The following is a 19,603-nucleotide window of genomic DNA, read 5'->3' on the forward strand; positions in this document are numbered from 1 at the left end:
GAATGACCCTGGTCTCTTTGTGTGTTCTTTTCAATCTCCAGGCCCTTGCCCGACTCGCGTTCGGTACAGTGGCGCGCGAACTGTACCGAGGGTGTAACACCGAAATCGGGTGTTACAGTCACAGGTCAGTAAGGCTTCTTATTGGGACCCTGCAGACTGTTCCCTATGTCTGTAGCCTGTGTCACTGTTGTTCCCCACACCCTCATCCTTGTGGGAAGTAGAATTGTCATATGAAAAGCATTATTAGAAGTTAAGATTGGAGTGTAAGGGGCAGGGAGCTGGCTCAGTAGCTAAGAGCCCTTGCTGCTCTTGCAGACGATCTGAGTTTGATTCCCAGCACCCATACCACGCAGCTCACAACCTCCTGTAACTCCAGCTCCAGGGGATCTGATGCCCTGCTCTACGTTCTGCATATAATTCTGAATATAATCACACACACAGACACACACACACACACACTCACACACACGCATGTAAATAATAAAATAAACCTTTAAGAAAAGATTGGTATGATTAGCAATGGGCAGCTATCAAGCAAAATCAAGACTACTTGGTCCATTGCAGTCAATGAAACTGATGTGTTTGGGAATTTTCAAATGCATTTATGTTTCTGATATAGCTCTCAACAGCCTAATAAACCAAGGTAAATACAAGATTGTTTCCATTTGGGTACTTCTGTGCAATCCCAGCACTTGGGAGGCGGAGGCAAGAGGATCAGGATTTCAAAGTTAGCCTCAGCTATATAGCAAGTTCAAGGTCAGCCTGGGGATCTGTCTCAAATAAAATGTTTAAAAAACAAAGGATCTGGGTATAGTGGCACATGGGTTTTAGCACCTCAGGGGTGTAGGCAAGGTGATCCAGAATTCAATGCCACCCTCAGCTGCATGGCCTGGACCTCTCCATCTTTTGGCACAGGCAGCTTCTCTCTGAGCACGCTTGCTTTCCTGCTCCCTCCTTGTCCTTCTGACCACAGTTAGAGATTTTTTTCTTTTAAAGATTCATTTATTTATTTACTGTGCATACAGTGTATATATAATGTGTATACACACATACATGAATCCTTGCAGGCCAGAAGAGGGCACCAGATTTCGTTACAGGTGGTTGTAAGCCACCATATGGTTGTTGGGAATTGAACTCAGGACCTCTGGAAGAGCAGCCAGTGCTCTTAACCACTGAGCCATCTCTCTAGCCCAAGACAGGATTTTTCTCTGTGTAGCCTTGGCTGTCCTGGAACTCAACTTGTGTAGACCAGGCTGGCCTCGAACTCACAGAGATGTGCCCGCCTCTGCCTCCAAAGTGCAGGGATTAAAGGTTGGGTATGACTTCTGAGATCCAGTGGTTTGACCTATCCCCCACGTGTTGCTGGTCAAACTCGGTGCCTCACAAATTCTAGGGAAGCACTCTATCATGGAGCTAAGCTCTCAGCAGCTTGTTGCCATTTATGCTACCCCATCTACAACTGCTTCCGACCAAAAAAAAAACCCAAAGAATCTAGGCACTCTGCTGTTCATGGGACTTACAGTTCTTTTTGTTAGCATCTTTATTTTTCTCCTTAATATAGAGTCTTGTACCACTCAGACTGGTCTTGAACTTGAAATCCTTCTGTTTTAGCTCCTGAGTGCTGGGATCACAGGTAAAAACCACTACGCCTGGCTCTGGGTACTTACACTTCTCCCCATGTAGCCGTAATCTCAGAACCTTGGAACAACTTGTTTATGGGCAAAGCTGGAGAGCAGAACCCTGTGCTATCAGATACAATTTCCCGCAAGTGGTTCCTGTTTCTGGCAGCCAGGATGGGAGACAGCGGGAATTTCGGGAGAGGTCACCCTCATCATCGCTCCGAATGGTCTACTTGCAAAACCACCCGCTCCCCATGCCCAGCACTCTGTGCTCTGCTAACTTAGAGCCTTGGCAGAGGTGTGTGTGTGTGTGTGTGTGTGTGTGTGTGTGTGTGCATGTGCACACGTGTGTTGTGTAGTACATGTGTTCTGTAGATCATGGTCTACCTGAAGGAAGCTCTTCATCAAATGTTCACCCTCCCTGGATTGTATCCTGTCATGGAACCCACCAACAGCTCAGAACTCACTCTTCCAGGTGAAGGCCCAGAGTGTTTATATATTGTGAGGTCTGTTGCTGTTTCCAGACTGAATCTTATTCTGTAACCCATGCTGGTCTGATATGTACTATGTAGCTCAGGCAGACCTCTGACAGTCCTGACCCAGCCTTCTGGAAGGACAGTCTGATAGTCCTTCTGGACTGGGATTATGCCACCACCCTTGGCAGCATTTAAGAGTGGGAAAGAAAACTAACATGGAGGTACAGACCTGTAATCTCAGCTGCCTAGAAGTCTGAGGCAAGAATATTAGCAGTTCAAGAGCCGCCTGGGGCCGGGCGATGGTGGCGCACGCCTTTAATCCCAGCACTTGGGAGGCAGAGGCAGGCAGATCTCTGTGAGTTCGAGACCAGTCTGGTCTACAGGAGCTAGTGCCAGGACAGGCTCCAAAGCCACAGAGAAACCCTGTCTCGAAAAACCAAAAAAAAAAAAAAAAAAAAGAGCAGCCTGGGTACAGAGACAGAGGAAGAGAGTGAGATCTGTCACAGGAAAGAAAGAAAGAAAGAAAGGAAGGAAGGAAGGAAGGAAGGAAGGAAGGAAGGAAGAAAGGAAGGAGGCCAATTGTCACATGCCTGTAATCCCAGCACTTTGGAGGGATTCATTGTAAATTGAGGTCAGTCTGGTCAATATAGTAAGTTCCAGGTCACCCAAGGAGCCTATGTCATGGCTAGGTTATTTTATATTAATTAATTAATGTAAAAATTATGTCTTATTGTGTCTCATTATGTAGCCCCGGTTCTCACTATGTTAAGAAGATTCTGCCTGCTTCAGTCTCCCAACTGCTGGGGTGAAAGGTGTGTACCATAATGCCTGGATATAATGGCTATCTAAGTTAGAGTCACCTGGGAAGAGAGGCTCAGTGAGGGATTGTCTACACTGGCCTGGCCTGTGGACATATCTGTAAGGAATTGTCTTAATTAATTGATGTGAGAAGACCCCGTCTCCTGTGGGTGGCACCATTCCTATGCAGCATCCTCCCTCAAGAGTATAAAAGTGAAGACATGGAGCTGAACACAAGCAAACAAGCACGCATGCACGCAAGCAAGCACGCATGCCCACAAACAAGCACGCATGCCCGCAAGCAAGCACGCATGCTTGCAAGCAAACATTCGTTTCTCTCAGTTCTTAACCATAGATAAGATGTAGCTAGCTGTTCGAAGTTCCTGCCTTGACTTTCCCAAAATGATAGACTGGAATCGCCAGCTGATAAACCTATTTGTTCCCTAAGTTGCTTTTCTTCAGGAACTTTGTTATTATAGGAGCAGAAATGAAACAGGATAAAACAAACAAAAAGTGAGGAAACAAGAGGGTTGAGATATAGCTTATTGGCACAGCACTTGGCCCTCGGTTCCATCGCCAGTATAGGGAGGGGCAGGGGGCAAAAATGAAGCGGGAGTACTGAACTGTGAATGTCAGAATCCGGAATACCGTCTGCTCACTGAAGCCTGAAAGCCTTTCTCTCCCTACAGAGCCTTGGAAAGCAGCTCTTGGAGCCGGGAAGCCAAGGGTTAAGGGTTGGAACACCCACGTGCAACTCGCGGGCGCTGCTCATGGCTGCTCACATCCAGCACGCAATGAGGGTGAGTGATTCCTACCACGGATAGTCCCTCGTACGCGCGTGGCCCTCGGCGACCCGCAGGCACCTTTAAGCTGGGTGGCTTTTAGAACCACGCCTGGCGCAGCAGGGTCCTCTGTAGCCCTAGGGTCATTTTCGGCAATGTCATTTCTCACTTTAACGGCCCCGAGACTTGTTTCTTAAAGGAATAAGCGAAGCGAGCTGGTGAAGCCAGGGGGCGGGCGACGCTGGGCCGGCGCCGGCTGGAGCGCCCGCAGGGGCGGGCCGGGGTTCGGGGCGCTGCCCGCGGTGACGCGCGGCCCCCGCCCGCCGCAGCGACACTGCGATGGTTGAGCCCGGCCGTCGGACGCCGCCGCCCGAAGCCTGATCGTGGGGAACCTCGGTGAGCAGTGGCGCGGTTCTCGGTTCCCACGCACCCCACAGCTGACCGGGGAGGGGTCGAGGGGCGCACTCATCAGGGCCCTTTACGCTCCGCCTGGCGCCTGGCACCGAGTATCTGGGGCCGGCGGATGCCCTGCGGTGCGGGCTGGAGGTGGCGCGGGGTGCCGGGGATGACACCGGGATGGAGCGAAGTGGTGACGCCCAGGGTGGCGGAGATGGCACCGGTATAGAAAAGGGTGACGATGGGCCGATGGGATGGCGCAGGGTGGCACCGGGATGGAGCAGGAGGCACAGGGATGGAGCAGGGTGGCGGGGCTTGCTCGACATCCCCCCGCACCGTGATCAGGGGTCCGGAGGCTTTGCCCAGGTTGGGGTCCTTTTTGCCTCTCTAGGACATTTCTTGCGCTCCATTGGCCGTTTATTTCACCGCACCGGTTTCCCGCGGTGTGCGGGAGCAGGGCCAGCCCTGCGCAGGCCTAGGGAGCCTCCGGTGACGCTGCCGCTGGGTGTGGACGCGCAGGTGCGCCACCGCCAGGGACGAGCGTCTTCTCCACAGTACCTCCTCCAGGATGGTGCTGCCAGGGTATGGGGTGGTGGGGTGGTGGTGTAGATTTTTGTTTTGGAGCAGATGGCTTAAATTTTTCCCAGGCCCACCTTTCCAGGCTGGACATACAGCCGTGGGATGCTAAGGATGTACGGAGGCCACTGAATTACCCTTTGCTTGCGTTTGCGAGTTGGTGAGAGAGGACACTGGCCTGGCCAGTTTTCCTAGGGAAAAGATCTGCCTATTCGCTGACCTTGCCTGTTTTGAAAAACAGTTGGGATTTAAAAACAAAACAAAACCTTCTGCGTCCCAGCTAGATTCAGGCTTTCTCCACAAGGCGGTGAAACGCTCCAAGCCCCCTTTTCAGGCTGCCTGTAAATACAGTAAGGTGGTGGTGAAGCCCCGCGCTGACTCAGAGATCTGGGTGAGCACTGGCAGAACAGCAGGACATCAGAAACCATTCTGGCCTTAGTTGTGGGTCCCAAACTAGAGAACGCAGTTGCGGGAGGAGCTGGGGTTATGGGTGGAGCGAAGACGCCAGAACCCTCTTTCCTCCAAGATATGGAATCAAAAAGTAGGGCCTTCTTGGCCCTCTTCTCTTAGGAAGCGTGTGCTTGTGAATTTATACCCTTATAGCAGTCACCTGCAGTGTTTCGCTCTACACTGGGGGAGGAGGGGCCTGGTTTGCCTTCTTGTAACCAAGCTTTGAGATACAGAAACATGGAAGGCACTGGAGTGTTTCCTGCAGAAAGAGCGCTGGCCAAGCCCATGTGGTTCCATGTGATTTCCGTGTCTGTGAACCTGTGTCCCCTGAACTGTAAGGAAGTGCCATACAGACTGGACTCACCCAAGTTAACAAGAGACAGACATGTGTGAGTCCCCGTAGCTAGTTCAAAGACTAGATAAGTAAACACTGTAATTTGGAGAGGAAAAGAAGGATGTAGGCTGCGCTCTGATGGCTCAAAAAACTGTCCCTAACGGTGTTTGCTGCTCAGCCTCTCCCATTTCTTACACTGGAAGAATCTGCCACTCACAATCTGACCATATGTGGCAGCTGACAGCAGTCAGCCAGCCCGTCCAAGATCTGGAGTTTGGGTACTTAAGTTTGTGTTTATTGTAATTTCAAAATTCAGGAGAATGAAAAATTGCTATAAAAATTTTAAAAAATATATTGCTGATGTAGTGGCTCACACCTATAAGCTCATCACTCTGGAGGTTGAGGCAGGAGGATTGCTTTGAGTTCAGGCTGGGCTGTAAGGTGTGTTCTGCACCAACCTGAGCTACAGATATGCCTTTGTCTCAATCCTGAATGCGATGAAACTTGTTATGAGAAACGAAAAGACAAGAAAGAGGAGCCCTGTCATAAATAGCAGTGCAGGCATCGTCCTGATTCTCTTACTGCTGGAGGTAGTGCACGAATCCCTCACCATCACCTTGCCTCTATCTCCAGTGAGAACAGCACGGCCTTCTCCATCAGAACAGCCAGATGGGCTCGTTCCCCACCTCCCTTCTATTTTTGGCTTTATTATGGCAGGTGGGAGCACTCTTCGGAATGTCTGTCCTCTTAGCAAATTCTAAGCCTAATGGTTTGGGTGGGAAATGTCTCCCACAGGCTCGTGTGCGAACATCTTCTCTTCAGAGCCCCAGCCGCAGACCCCCCTCCCCCGCTGTGAAACTGAACTACAATGAAATCTCTCCTCCTTTAAGTTCCCCTTGACCTAGTATTGGGTGGCAGCAATGAGAAAAACCACACACCAAGTTCATAACCCTGCCAGTGTCAGTCATGGCCAGCTGTAGGCACAGTGCCCTATAGTATCTCTAGAGCATGTGTCCGTTCCTACCGCCCACCATTGCCATCGTATGAATGTCTGGCTCGACCATGGTGGGCATCTCGTAAGTGGAGTCAGGCGGCTCTTGTCTGTCTGTGATTGGTTTCTTTGACCTTCCATCATGTCCTTAAGCAACCTTCAGCCATGCAATGATACATGGTGTGGTTTCCTTCTATGTCAAAAGTCAGTATCTCCCCCTGTGCTCCCCACATTTTCCAAACCCTTCTTGATGAACACTCATAGCCCACGTTATGTTAGTGGATTTGCTATGGGTCACTACAAATATCATGAGTGTGTTTTAGGGAGTCAGGAGTTGTCTGGGAGGGAAGTGGCCTCAAGAGGGCTATGAGTGCTCCGCTGGGCTTGCCCTGTCCTGGTGTGGTTGTGTGTGGGAGCCAGGGAATGGTGCTGAGGAAGAGGACGACACGGGTGTGTGTGTTCCTGGAGCCGCTGCCCCGGCGTCAGTACAGATGCCGCCGTCTGGAGTTCAGGAGAGCAAGCCCCTGGCAGTGTTCATGGCCTGGTTAGGTGCTTCCTTTGAGTGTTAAGAATATAGGAGGCAATGAGGACTACTGAGAACTCAAGAACAATGGCACTGGGTTTCTGATCCTACTGCACGTACTGGCTTTGTAGGAGCCTAGGCAGTTTGGATGCTCAACTTACTAGACCTGGATGGAGGTGGGGGTTCCTTGGACTTCCCACAGGTCAGGGAACCCTAAGTCCTCTTCGGGCTGAGGAGGAAGGGGACTTGATTGGGGGAGGGGGAGGGAAATGGGAGGCTGTGGCGGGGAAGAGACAGAAATCTTTAATAAATAAATAAATTAAAAAAAAAGAATATAGGAGGCAGAGCTGGAGAGGTGGCTCAGAGGTTAAGAGCACTGACTGCACTTCCAGAGGTCCTGAGTTCAATTCTCAGCAGCCACATCATGGCTTACAACCATCTGTAAGGAGATCTGGTGCCTTTTCTGGCCTGCAGGCATACATGCAGATAGAACACTGTAACATAATAAATATTTTAAAAAGACTATGGGAGGCTTGGTTGGGGGTGCAGCCCACATTGTCTGGCCTAGGCCAGCAAGACTACTACTACATCGACCGGCTCCTCAAATGCCACAGGTATACTCTATGGTTGGTGGTTGTCTAGGAGTAGATAGGTTTGAACACAAGTTGTTGCCTGGCGTGGCTGGTACAGTAAAGGGAACAGCCGAGCTGCAGAGGGCTTAAACTGTCCCCAGTAGGTGGAACTCAAGGACAGGTTCTATTGTGGTGTCCATAAGGACCTTCACCTCTTATGAAACCTGGTCTGCCCTGCTGAGGCCCTGGCTCCCTTTCCACGTTGTGTGTATCTTTCTTCCCTCTGCTCTGTAGTAAGTCAGGTTGGGCAGAGTCTTGTTTCTCATCCCTTCTGGAACTAGAGGATAAGAGGGCAGGTCCTGCTTGGAGCAACTAGCGACAGCAATCCTTTTACCATTGGGGCCTTGCTGGCCTTACAGCTATGCTTTTATACTTTGGGTTCCTCTGCGGCTCTGATTCCATGCAGCCTGATGTAGCAGAAAAATTAGTCAACCCAGTCACCTTCAGCAGACATAAGCAGTAGACATAAGCACTCAGAAAGCCCCAAGTCGGCACCAAACTGCCATGATGCTTCTCTTCCTGCTGACTTATTTGCTTTTCTTCTCTCTCCCTTTCTTTTCTCTTTCGTGTGTGTGTGTGTGTGTGTGTGTGTGTGTGTGCAGTCATGCATGTGGGTGCACACATCATATCACACATAGATGGAAGTTAGAGGTAAATATTGGTCCTCAGCTTCCATCTTGAGACAGGGTCTTTTGTATTCTACTGTACTTGTTAGTCTAGCTGTCTCCAGAGCCTTTGGGATTCTTCTGTCTCCAACTCCCATCTCACAGTAGGGTCCAGGTTGGCTTGGGTTGAACTCGCTGTCTAACCCAGCTTGGTCTTGAACTTATGGCAATTCTCCTGTCTGTGTCTCCTGTGTGTGGGAATTACAGGCGTACAGCCCCACACCTAGCTTTTTGACTGCTTACTTTCTAACTTGACTGTTCTCCCTCTGCTGACGTTTTATGGCCTTTGTATTGTATTCAGTTTTGTTACACGCACACGCGCGCGCGCGCGTGCGCGCACACACACACACACACACACACACACACACACACACACACAGACACCTCATATACCCAGGCTATTCTAGGTTCTCTGTTGGTGTCCTTTAGAGAGGAGAAATGCAGAGCTGGATTGTGTTCCCCCAGTGCTCACCTTTGATAGGAGGCTGGCAGGTGCATTATTTTTGCCACTTCCAGAGACTGCTGAAGCCGATGTCCTCAGCAGTTCAGAGTGCAATGTCGAAGAATCACTAGGAAGCCTGAGTAGGGGAACTTCCAGCCACCACCACCCTCCGCTGAAATTCCAGAGATATGAACCCTCCAAGCCAGAGCTTAGGAGCCTGTGTGCTCTTCCCTGGGCTTCAAGGCTAAAGATCTTCAGTCTCTACCCCCACCCCCCAGAGTTCTTGAATCAAAATCTCGGGAGGATAAGAATGTTTTGGAAGTAAGCCAGGAAGTAAGCCCACGTGGAACTGAAATTCAACATTCTTTTCCTTCTGCACACATGCCCATCATAAACCCTGACTTCATCTGAGGGTGGGAACAGGCCAGATAGGGCCACCAGGGGCAAGGTCAGTGGAGGCTCTTTCTGGAGGTGCCATTGAAGCTGCTCTCTCCCACTGTCCCTAGAGATTCCATTAGATACAGGTTTAAAGAGGGATAAAGATGACTTTGTTGGTTGTGTGTGTTTTAACTGTGGTGAAATATACAGCCTATAAAATTGGACACCTGAACCTCTTATCTTGAGCAGTGCATGGTTCTGTGGCATTAAGTACACTGATACTTTTGCAAAATTATCACGGCCATCACCCACCTCCAGCTCTGTTTTCTTCTTGCAAACCTGAAACTTTAGGGCTGGAGAAACATATCAGCAGTTAAGAACCCTTTCTGCTTTGCCAAGTTGTAGAAACAAAGAATAATCTTGGCATCACACAAAGGAAGTTTTTTGGGTAAAAAACCAATTGTTTTTGATAAAACGGTGTGCCGTGACCCAAATAGGTCTAGCAAGCACATGGGGCAGGATGACATTTGGCTTTTGTTCTAAGGTGGGTGGTGACCACAGGGCTTTTGTGTAAACCACAGTTTTAACAGGTGGGGGAGATTAAAGGTGGGAGAGACTTGTGGGATATTGACCCGTGGCAGGCTAGCTACCTCTGATAGAATAAACCTCATTTTTCTTTTCAAGAGAACCTGAGTACAGTTCCCAGGACCCATGCTGGGCATCTCATAAGTGCCCGTAACTCCAGCTCCAGGAGATCTGACACACTCTTCTGGCCTCTGTAGAAACCTGCACATGTAGACACACAGGCATACAAGTTAAAAAGTAACAAAATTATTTTTAAAAACCCTGAAACTTCATCCCCTTTAGATACCAACTCGCCACTGATCTGCCCTGTCCCTGTCTCTGATCTGACTGTTCTGGGGACATCAGAAGTGAAATCACAGTGTGGACTGGCTTATCTCACCAAGCGTCATTTCTTCAAGTCTCACGTGTTCTACACTGTGACGCTCGTCTATGTTGCTGAGTGTGTTGGCATCCCCTTCTGTCCTTTTATTTTTAATTAACAAATTTAAATTCGTGTGTATATGTCTCTGGTGCCAACAGACTAGAAGCGGGCATGAGGTTTCCTGCAGCTAGAGTTGCAGGCAGTGGGGAACTGTCTGACGTGGGTGCCGGGATTTGAACTAGTATCCTTAGGAAGCCTGCCCTTCTTTCCTTCCTTCCTTCCTTCCTTCCTTCCTTCCTTCCTTCCTTCCTTCCTTCCTTCCTTCCTTCCTAAGGCTGGGGGGGACAATTACCATTTGCATTTATCCTTTAGTGTCTGTGTGTGTTGTCCACATTTTTACCTTGTGTATGGTGTCCCTGTGGACATGGATTTGGGAATAACTGAGGCTGTTTTTATACTGTCTATATCCAGAGTCCACTATGAACATAGCTGTGTGAATGTCCGAGTCATTCTGTCCGTCTGTCCGTCCATCCATCCACCCACCCATCCTTCCTTCCTATCTATCTATCTATCTATCTATCTATCTATCTATCTATCTATCTATCTATCTATCTATCTATCTTAAAATAGGGTATCACTATGTAGCCCTGCTTGGCCTCAAACTCACAGAGATCTACCTGCCTCTGCTTACCAAGTTCTGGGAGTGTTCCCTACTCATCCCTGAGACCCTCTTTTTTGTTTTTGTTTTTTTTTTTTTTGGTTTTGGTTTTTGTTTTGTTTTTTTAAGACAGGGTTTCTCTGTGTAGCATTGGCTGTGCTGGAATTTAGTCTGTAGACCAGGCTGGCTTCAAATTCAGAGATACACCTGTCTCTGCCTCCCAAGTACTGGGATTAAAGTTGTGCACCTCCACCCCCTAGATGAGACCCTTTGTAAAAACACAACAAAGAAACAAACCCCACCAAAACCCCAAAGCACTACTTCCACCCACAATGGAGCTCCAAGTTATATGGCATTCTGTTTGAGGTGCTGCCGTGCTGTTCCCATGGTGCCAGCCTCAGTTTTTCGTTCCAACCAGGGGTATAAAAGGTTGCAATTGCTGTGCAGCCCTTGCTCTCTGTCTATTCTGTGGGCACCCACCATCCTGCGGCTGCAAGGTGGTGTCTCACTGTGGTTTTGATTGACAGGTCTGTGGTGGTTACTGACAGTAAGTATCCATTCCTAGGCTGGCTGCCATCTGTATGCTGGTGTCTTTCTTCCTCTTGACATCCTTGCAGGGGGGGGGCACCCACCTGCTTCTTCTGGTAGACTGTAAGCTTTTTCGAGGCGACCCACACTTGACTCTCTTCCCCACCCGCTGGGTACGGTAAGGAAGGCTCCAGGTATAGGACATGTCTTCCAGCTGTTAGAGGCCCTGGAGTGTAGTGAGCAAAGGAAGTGAAAAATGAAGGCATTCATTGAAAATGCTTTACTAAACTAAGCTTTATTTTTAGATTTGGGGGGGGGGTAAAATTTACATAGTGGCATCTCTTGGCACACCTTTTCTACAGGGGTTGCATAGGTGTGAGGACATATTTCCCAGCCCTGGCACATATAGGAGAACCCCTACGCCAAGAGCCCTCCCCAGCCCTGCTGCCAGGACAGGAAGAGGTAGATCTGTTTCCTTGGCGCATTAGCTCAGCCCCTGCACTTCAGAAGAACAGACCCACCAGGCTGTGCCTTTGTGTCTGGGCTCTTTCAGGAGTGCTGTGTTTCTGGGCCGACACACTTTCATCTGTGTCAATAATTCTTTCATCGTTGCTGAGTAGCGTTCCATTGTGTGGTCACATCTTTCTTTCATCCGTTCACCTGCTGAGGGACACGGGGCAGCTGCTGGTTTCAGTTCTCATAAAAAAAAAAAAAGTGCTGTCTTGGTATCCTTTTTCTTTGCTCTTCCTCGTCTTCTGCCATGGCTGTCCTGGAACTCATTATAGAAACCTGGCCTCAAACTCACAGAGATCCACCTTCCTCTGCATCCGAGTGCTGAAAGTAAAGGCATGCATCACTATGCTTGATATTGTTTTTCTAAAAAGCAAAGTTTTATTTTTGCCCAATTCTGTTTTAGTTTATTTTCTAAACATTTATTTGTGTGTGTGTGTGCGCGTGCGCGTGCTCGCATATGTGTGTAGGCAGGACAGTTCTCAGGAATCAGTTCTCTCCTTCCATCACGTGGTTCTAATAATTGAACTCAGGTCATCAGGCTTGGCAGCTGAGTCATCTTGCTGGTCCTAATTATTAATTTTTCAGTGAAATTTTTTTTTGGTTTTTTCGAGACAGGGTTTCTCTGTGTCTTTGGAGCCTGTCCTGGAACTAGCTCTGTAGACCAGGCTGGTCTCGAACTCACAGAGATCCGCCTGCCTCTGCCTCCTGAGTGCTGGGATTAAAGGCGTGCGCCACCACCGCTGGGCCAGTGAAATATTTTAGATTAGCATACAAAGTAATGAGTTATATATACCAGGGTGTCTTCATTCATATGCTAAAATTATAATTCGGTTTTGGTTGGCATATGAAGACATGGGTTTCGCTATGGCATTTCCAGACACAGACTGGTAGCATGTTTTAGTCTTTTTTTTTTTTTTGCTTTTTCGAGACAGGGTTTCTCTGTAGCTTTGGAGCCTGTCCTGGAACTCCCTTGGTAGACCAGGCTGGCCTCGAACTCACAGAGATCCACCTGCCTCTGCCTCCCGAGTGCTGGGATTACAGGCGTGCGCCACCACCGCCCGGCTACCCATGTTTTAGTCTTATTCCCTCCCCACGTTCCTGCTCTGTCCCCTCTCCTTTCGGCTGGTCCCCTTCCTCCCCAGTTCCCCATCCACCCCGCTCCGTTTTCATGTCATATTTATCCTAGTGCCATCTCCTCTCCTACTTTCCCTCTCTTTGGTCCTAGTGCTCAGGAGACAGAGGCAGGGGGATTTCTGTGAGACTGAGCTCAGCCTTGTCTACCTAATGAGTTCCAGTCATGGCTACATAGTGAGACTCTGCCTTACAAAAAATGAAAACTGGACTGTCCACCTATCCTTATTTTGTGTCCCAGAGTCCCATCCTGGTCCCCATATTGCACCAGTGGTATGTCCTCTGCCCAGCCTTTCTGTTTCCCATGGCCTCGAGGCTTAGGAGGACACTAATGTTATTTGGAGACATTTGTCTCTTGAGTTTATCTGATGCATCCTGATCAGAAGGAGGATATGATCTGGGACAAGAAAGCCTAATCAGGGACATTGGGTCCAAGGTGTTGGACATTCTGTCGTTCCCAGGACCAACGCCCCTGCCCTGCGTGAGGTGCTCTGTAAGGGCCGCTTTCCCTTGCTAGCTGGTGTCATGCTGAGCTGAGCCTGTGAGGCCATTTCCCGCTTCTGCTGCTGACTGGAAAGCGGCACACTTGCATCTCGTGGGCGGGGCGCTCCCAAGGCTGCAGGTCCCTTCACCCCATTATACCAACTAAGTGGAGCTTTGTGGTGAGGGACAGGTGGTTCCCACTCCTTGGTGATGAACTTACTTCCATCAGCAGAGGGCCCAGGTAGTGACTGTGTGCTAAGGCTAAATTCCAGTGATAACAACCTTTACTTAGCTCTTCAACTGTCTCTAGCTTTGAATTTCAGAATCTGGGAGGTCCCTGAGAGCTTTCCACAAGCCTGAGTCAGGTTCTCACTTGTAGCCCAGGCTAGCCTTTGGCCTCCTGCAGTGCTGGGGTAATGGGTGTGCACTCATTATGCCTAGCTCAGTATCCAGGGCCTGATGCCTGTTGGCGTTTGGTGCTGCAACTTAATTGATCTTTTAGCTTGAAAGCCTTGAAGACTCTGTCTTTAGCTTTGATGTCTTGTAGTTTTACTAGATATGTGTTGAAATCAATAAACTGGATTCAGTTTTCTAGGGACCTGGTGAGCCCTTGGAAATCCAAGGTTTTTCTAAAATCTATATGAGATGCTTCTTTGTTATAGCTTTAAATTTTTTATTTATTTATTTATTTATTTATTTATTTATTTATTTATTTATTTATTATTTTTATGTGTATGGGCATTTTGGGATGTTTATATGCCAGCGCAGCATGTGTGCGCAGTGTCCAAGGAGGCCAGAAGAGGGCACTGAATCCCCTGAAACTGAAGTTATAGGCCGCTGTGACCCTCCATGTGGGTGCTGTAATAATACATGTCTCTGGTAGAGTACCAGTGCTTTTAACTGCTGAGACCATTCTGCAGTTCTCCTGGTTATAGTCTTCTTGTTTTTTTTTTGTTTTTTTTTTTTTTTGGTTTTTCGAGACAGGGTTTCTCTGTGGTTTTGGAGCCTGTCCTGGAACTTGTAGAGCAGGCTGGTCTCGAACTCACAGAGATCCGCCTGCCTCTGCCTCCCGAGTGCTGGGATTAAAGGCATGCTCCACCACCGCCCGGCTGTTTTGTTTTTTTTCAAGACAGCGTTTCTCTGTAGCTTTGGTGCCTATCCTGGAACTAGCTCTTGTAGATCAGGCTGGCCTCAAACTCACAGAGATCTGCCTGACTCTGCCTCTGCCTCCTGAGTGCTAGGATTAAAGCCATGTGCCATCACTGCCCGACCTGATTATAGTTTTTTAAAAAATATTTATTTATTATGTATACAATATTTTATCTGTGTGTATGCCTGCAGGCCAGAAGAGGGCACCAGACCCCATTACAGATGGTTGTGAGCCACCATATGGTTGCTGGGAATTGAACTCAGGACCTTTGGAAGAGCAGACAAGTGCTCTCAACCTCTGGGCCATCTCTCCAGCCCCTGAATATAGTTTTAAATGCACTCTGGCCCCTTTGTATGTCTGTCTTTGCCTCTGTCTGTCTCTTCCAGGGACACGTGTCTCTCTCTATCTCATCTCCTCTCCTCTCCCCTCCTTTCCTCACCTTTCCTTATGCTGTAGCCCAGGCTGGCTTGGAATTCACTGTGTCGCCCACACTGGCCTTGAACTCATTACGAATTCTACACAGTCCAGGTAGCTGAAGATTAAAGGCCTGAGCTCTGTAGACCAGGCTGGCCTTGAACTTGGAGATCCATTTGCCTCTGCCTCGGAGTGCTGGGATTAAAACATGCCACCACACCTGGCCCCTTTACTATTTTCTCTATGTCACTTTATTTTCTTGGCTTTCCTGCCTTATTGTTCTTCAATGTTTCTTATTACTTTTTCATTTGAGACTTTTCTCCCTTGAGCATCCTAATATTAATTTCTTATTTTTAAGATAGTTTTTCTTATCCCAGCACTCGGGAGGTAGTGGCAGGTGGATCTCTGTGAGTTTGAGGCCAGCCTAGCCTACAGAGTGACTTCCACAACAGCCAGATTTACACAGAGAAACCCTGTCTCGAAAAAAACAAACAAAAGGGGTATTTTTTCTTCTTCTAGTCATTCAATAATTTTTTCATTTCTTTTTTTGTGTGTCAATTTTGGCTTTGTGGTTTTTCTTGTTTTACCCTCTCATGACAGAATATCCTGTAGTCCAAGTTGGCCTTGAACTCATCGTGTAGCTGAGGCTAGCTTTGAACTACTGATCCTCCCGCCTCTACCTCCAGAATGCAGGGATTATAGGTGCGTGACCCTCCTTTTCAGGTTAGCTTCTGAACCATGGGTGTGTTTTGTTGTTATTATTGTTGTTTTTGTTGTCACTCCCTCAGACTGTCTTGGAAGTTGCCTTTTGCCTGTGTGTAGCTTTCCTTATTTTAGAGACCAGCGTGTACCTTGCTCAGTTTTCCTCAAGGGAAGTCTCATTTCTCAGTTTCCCCAATTCTCTCCCATGGACTTGGCTTTCCTGTCCAAGATTGCTCTGAGGGCGCACTCTCAGGTTGGTGGAATCCAGGCATTTGAATGACAGCTTTCCCTTTCTTCTTTTCTGTCTCCTTTCCTCAATTACCCCCACACCCTTCCTCTTCTTCCCTTTATGTAGCCCAGACGGACTTTGAGCTGGCCTGTTCTCTGACTTCAGCCATCTCGGGTTAGGATTACAAGTGTGTGCACTATGCCCAGGTATCCTTGCCTCTTAAGGCAAGAGCTATGGCACTGAGATACCATCCCAGACCTTAGATTTTTATGGGTGACTCTGGGTATTGAACCTAGGGCTTCAAGCAGTCTAGGTAAGCCCTCTGTTGCTGAACTACATCCATGTCCCTACTCTTATCTCTCTTTAAGTCACACATCTTCAGGTCTGCTCTTTTCCCAGGCAGTGGCCTTCTGGGTTCTTTGAAATTCCCTGCTATGACCTGGCCAGCAGCTGCCCAGTTCTCTCTAGCTGATAGCGTTCACTCGCCTGGGTTGTGCGCACCTTCCTTCCCTGTCTGTTCCTTGTGAGTTCTCCAAGCCTGCCTTTGCTTTCCAGGGCCTGAGGCTGGAGTGGGTGAACAGCAGAAGGGGTGCAGACTGGGATCTGTTCCTTTGCTTTTTCACTTACATTTGCTTGGCAGTTTCGATATTTTCTGTCTTTAAGTGTAGATCCGTGAAGGCTTTTTAAGGCCATGGAGTTATTTGTGTGGTTAGGGAGCAGGTTAGTCCAATCATGTCTGATCTTCCAGGGTGAGCATTCTTTTTTTATTTTCTTTTTTTTAAAATTTATTTATTTATTAAAGATTTCTGCCTCCTCCCCACCACTGCCTCCCATTTCCCTCCCCCTCTCCCGATCAAGTCCCCTTCCCCCATCAAGTTCCCCTCCCTCATCAGCCCGAAGAGCAATCAGGGTTCCCTGACCTGTGGGAAGTCCAAGGACCACCCACCTCCATCCAGGTCTAGTAAGGCGAGCATCCAAACTGCCTAGGCTCCCACAAAGCCAGTACGTGCAGTAGGATCAAAAACCCATTGCCATTGTTCTTGAGTTCTCAGTAGTCCTCATTGTCCACCATGTTCAGCAAGTCCGGTTTTATCCCAGGCTTTTTCAGACCCAGGCCAGGTGGCCTTGGTGAGTTCCCGATAGAACATCCCCATTGTCTCAGTGTGTGGGTGCACAGGGTGACCGTTCTTGTACAAGTCTGTGCACACGTTAGTATTTCTGGGACAATTCCTCAGAGTAGAACTGTTGGCCCTTATGATAAGTATGTGTGTGTGTGTGTGGTCATATGCTTGTGGTTGTGTGTGTGTGGTCATATGTTTGTGGTTGTGTGTGTGTTTATATATATGTGTGTGGTTGTGTGTATGTTTATATATGTGTGGTTTTGTGTGTATGTGGTTTTGTGTGTGTGTGGCTTTGTGTGTATGTGGTTATGTGTGTGTGTAGATCAGAGGTGCCTTCCTAAGTCCATCTTTGCCTTGTTTTTGGAAACAGGGTCTCTCACTAAATCTGGAGCTCACTGATTTCACTAAACTGGCTGGCCAGCAAGCCTTGGGCTCTTTCTATCCCTGCTTCCCACCCAGCTGTTCTAGGGCTGGCCACTGGCACTCCTGCTGTTCCTTCTGTCTCTCCAGGAGCCTTTCAAAGGCTGTGAAAGTTGGGCTCTTCCCTGGGAAGTGGACAGCGCGCCCTTTCCACAAGACTCCTTTGGTTCTGGGTAGGCGAGAAGTCAGTTCACCTCCAAAGGACTCTAGACTCTCCCCAGGGTCCTCACAGAGAGCCTCAGAGAGGCTGGAGCAGGTGTGAAAGTGGGCTGTCCCAATACCCATGACCGATGTCCTCTAGTGACCCGCAGAGCACGTACCGAGCTGTCCTTTGTTGCCTCGTGTGCAGAAGAGAGCATCGGCAGCATTTGAGACTGATGTGAGCCAGCTGAACGCAACCTTTCTCCCCCAGCATCAGAGGGTACCGGATGCCAGTCAGCTTTGCCAGAACGCCTGGTGATTGCAGGGGAACCGGATGGAGGAAAGAGGGATTGTGGCAAAGCACTGTCATGGTCCACATGGCAGCAGAACCAGCTGGCAGGAGCTGGGCCTGTAAGTTGTCTCAAGTCTCAGCTCTAATTAATGCCGGCTCGACTGTGTCATGTCCCTGCCTGACCTTCCTGCTTCTTTCTGCGTGACATCTTAAACCTTTTGTTTGAACTTGGGAACCTTGTCAGCAGGAGCTTAGCGATGGTGTCCTGGCTTTGATTCCTCTCACACTGAAGTTTATGTGCATTCACCCTAATAATTAGCCTTCTCCCCATGAGAACTGTGAGTCTCAAACCTCAATTTCCTCATCTGGTTCCAAGACCCTGAGGAGAAATTTCAGCCCCACCTATATGCTGGAATCTGACAGGGAACAATGTCATTCCAAATGAATTTCAGGGTGTTGTTGAGCCCGGCCTACCTGGGCACTATTGTGCTGCTCTTGTCCATCTGTCTGTCTGCTCTTACCAGCATTGGCTACAGCTTGTCATTACATGTGGGTGTCTGGGTGAGTTTTCTGTCCCTGTGCCATGCAGCTTACAAAGACAGGTTTCTTGGGGCTCATGATTGGCGATCCTGTGAGTTCATTAGGGTCACTGAGAGAGCATGGGGGACTCACTCTTGGGAAGTCCCCTGGGTGACTCACAGACCGCTACACTTCTATATGTTTCCCAGGCCATGTATTGGCTCTTACATGGTGGCAATTGGAATCTTGGGGAGTTTAGAGACTACCTGTGGATCTCAGGAAGGCCTCGCGAGTTCTCTGACTCTCTTCCCTCCTTCCACAAGAGAACTTTAATAAGCACGGTCTCATGAGATCGCGAGTAGGCCATCCCAGCTGCTCTGTGCCAGATGCTGATGGTCATGACAATCAAATCTAGAGGAAACAGCTGTACACTTGGCTTCATCCACTCACTACCTGGAAGAGCTCAACATCACACTCCCCAGGAACCCTTGGTGGCATTTTACATCTCCTGTGGTTGCTGTCACCTTGGACCCTGTGTCTGACATCCTCAGAAGATCCACGCTTCTCTCCCCTGATACAGTCTCTGTGGTGGGTAGCTGTAGGTCTGGGGGCTGGGGGTAGGGAGAGGAGGCCAGGAGATCAGGGTGTACTTGTGACTAGTCCATGTGGGACTATACTTCTTCAGAGATGGGCCCTCTCCTCATCACGTGGGCTAGGGATCTGTGACGAACTTTGAGCTAGCGACTGGTGAGACGAGGTGTTGGGCAGTGACATAACACCTGTGCTCCCTCAGCAGAGGAGCCCTGGCATCAAGAAGATGCTGCAGCCCCCTACTCCACGCCTCCCTTCCACCTCAGGTGAATGTTGGATGCCGGGGACAGGACCACCCCAGGCCCAGCAGCAGCAGGGGCTTACCCAAGCAAGCATGACAAATATTCTTTCAGAATCTCACCCACAGAGTGGCAAAATCTGCGCAGGGTTCAGACTCCCAGCCTGGGTTTCAGACTCCCACCTTGAGTTCCAGATTCCCACCCTGGGGTCCATCCTCCTGTTCTAAGATCCAGATTCCCACCCTGGATTCCAGATTCCCATCCTAGGTTCCAGATTCCCACCCTGGGTTCTAGACTCCCACCCTGGGGTTCCAGCCTCCTGTTCTAAGATCCGGATTCCCACCCTGGGTTCTAGACTCCCACCCTGGGTTCCAGATTCCCACCCTAGGTTCCAGATTCCCACCCTGGGTTCCAGCCTCCTGTTCTAAGATCCAGATTCCCAACCTGGATTCCAGATTCCCACC

The 19,603-nt window shown here is 49.0% G+C and overlaps 1 protein-coding gene across 1 annotated transcript in view; it reads left to right on the forward strand.

Moving 5' to 3' along the window:
- The first annotated feature begins 3,726 nt into the window (after window positions 1–3,726).
- The window catches only part of Jakmip3 (Janus kinase and microtubule interacting protein 3), a 133,610-nt gene continuing 117,733 nt past the window's right edge, over window positions 3,727–19,603 (forward strand). Inside the window, exon 1 of the mRNA XM_026781171.1 lies at window positions 3,727–4,071. The gene's annotated coding sequence lies outside the window, so the exon portion shown is untranslated. The remainder of the gene's footprint in view (window positions 4,072–19,603) is intronic.

This window comes from Microtus ochrogaster, chromosome 8 (assembly GCF_000317375.1).
Source record: "Microtus ochrogaster isolate Prairie Vole_2 chromosome 8, MicOch1.0, whole genome shotgun sequence".
NCBI lineage: Eukaryota > Metazoa > Chordata > Mammalia > Rodentia > Cricetidae > Microtus > Microtus ochrogaster.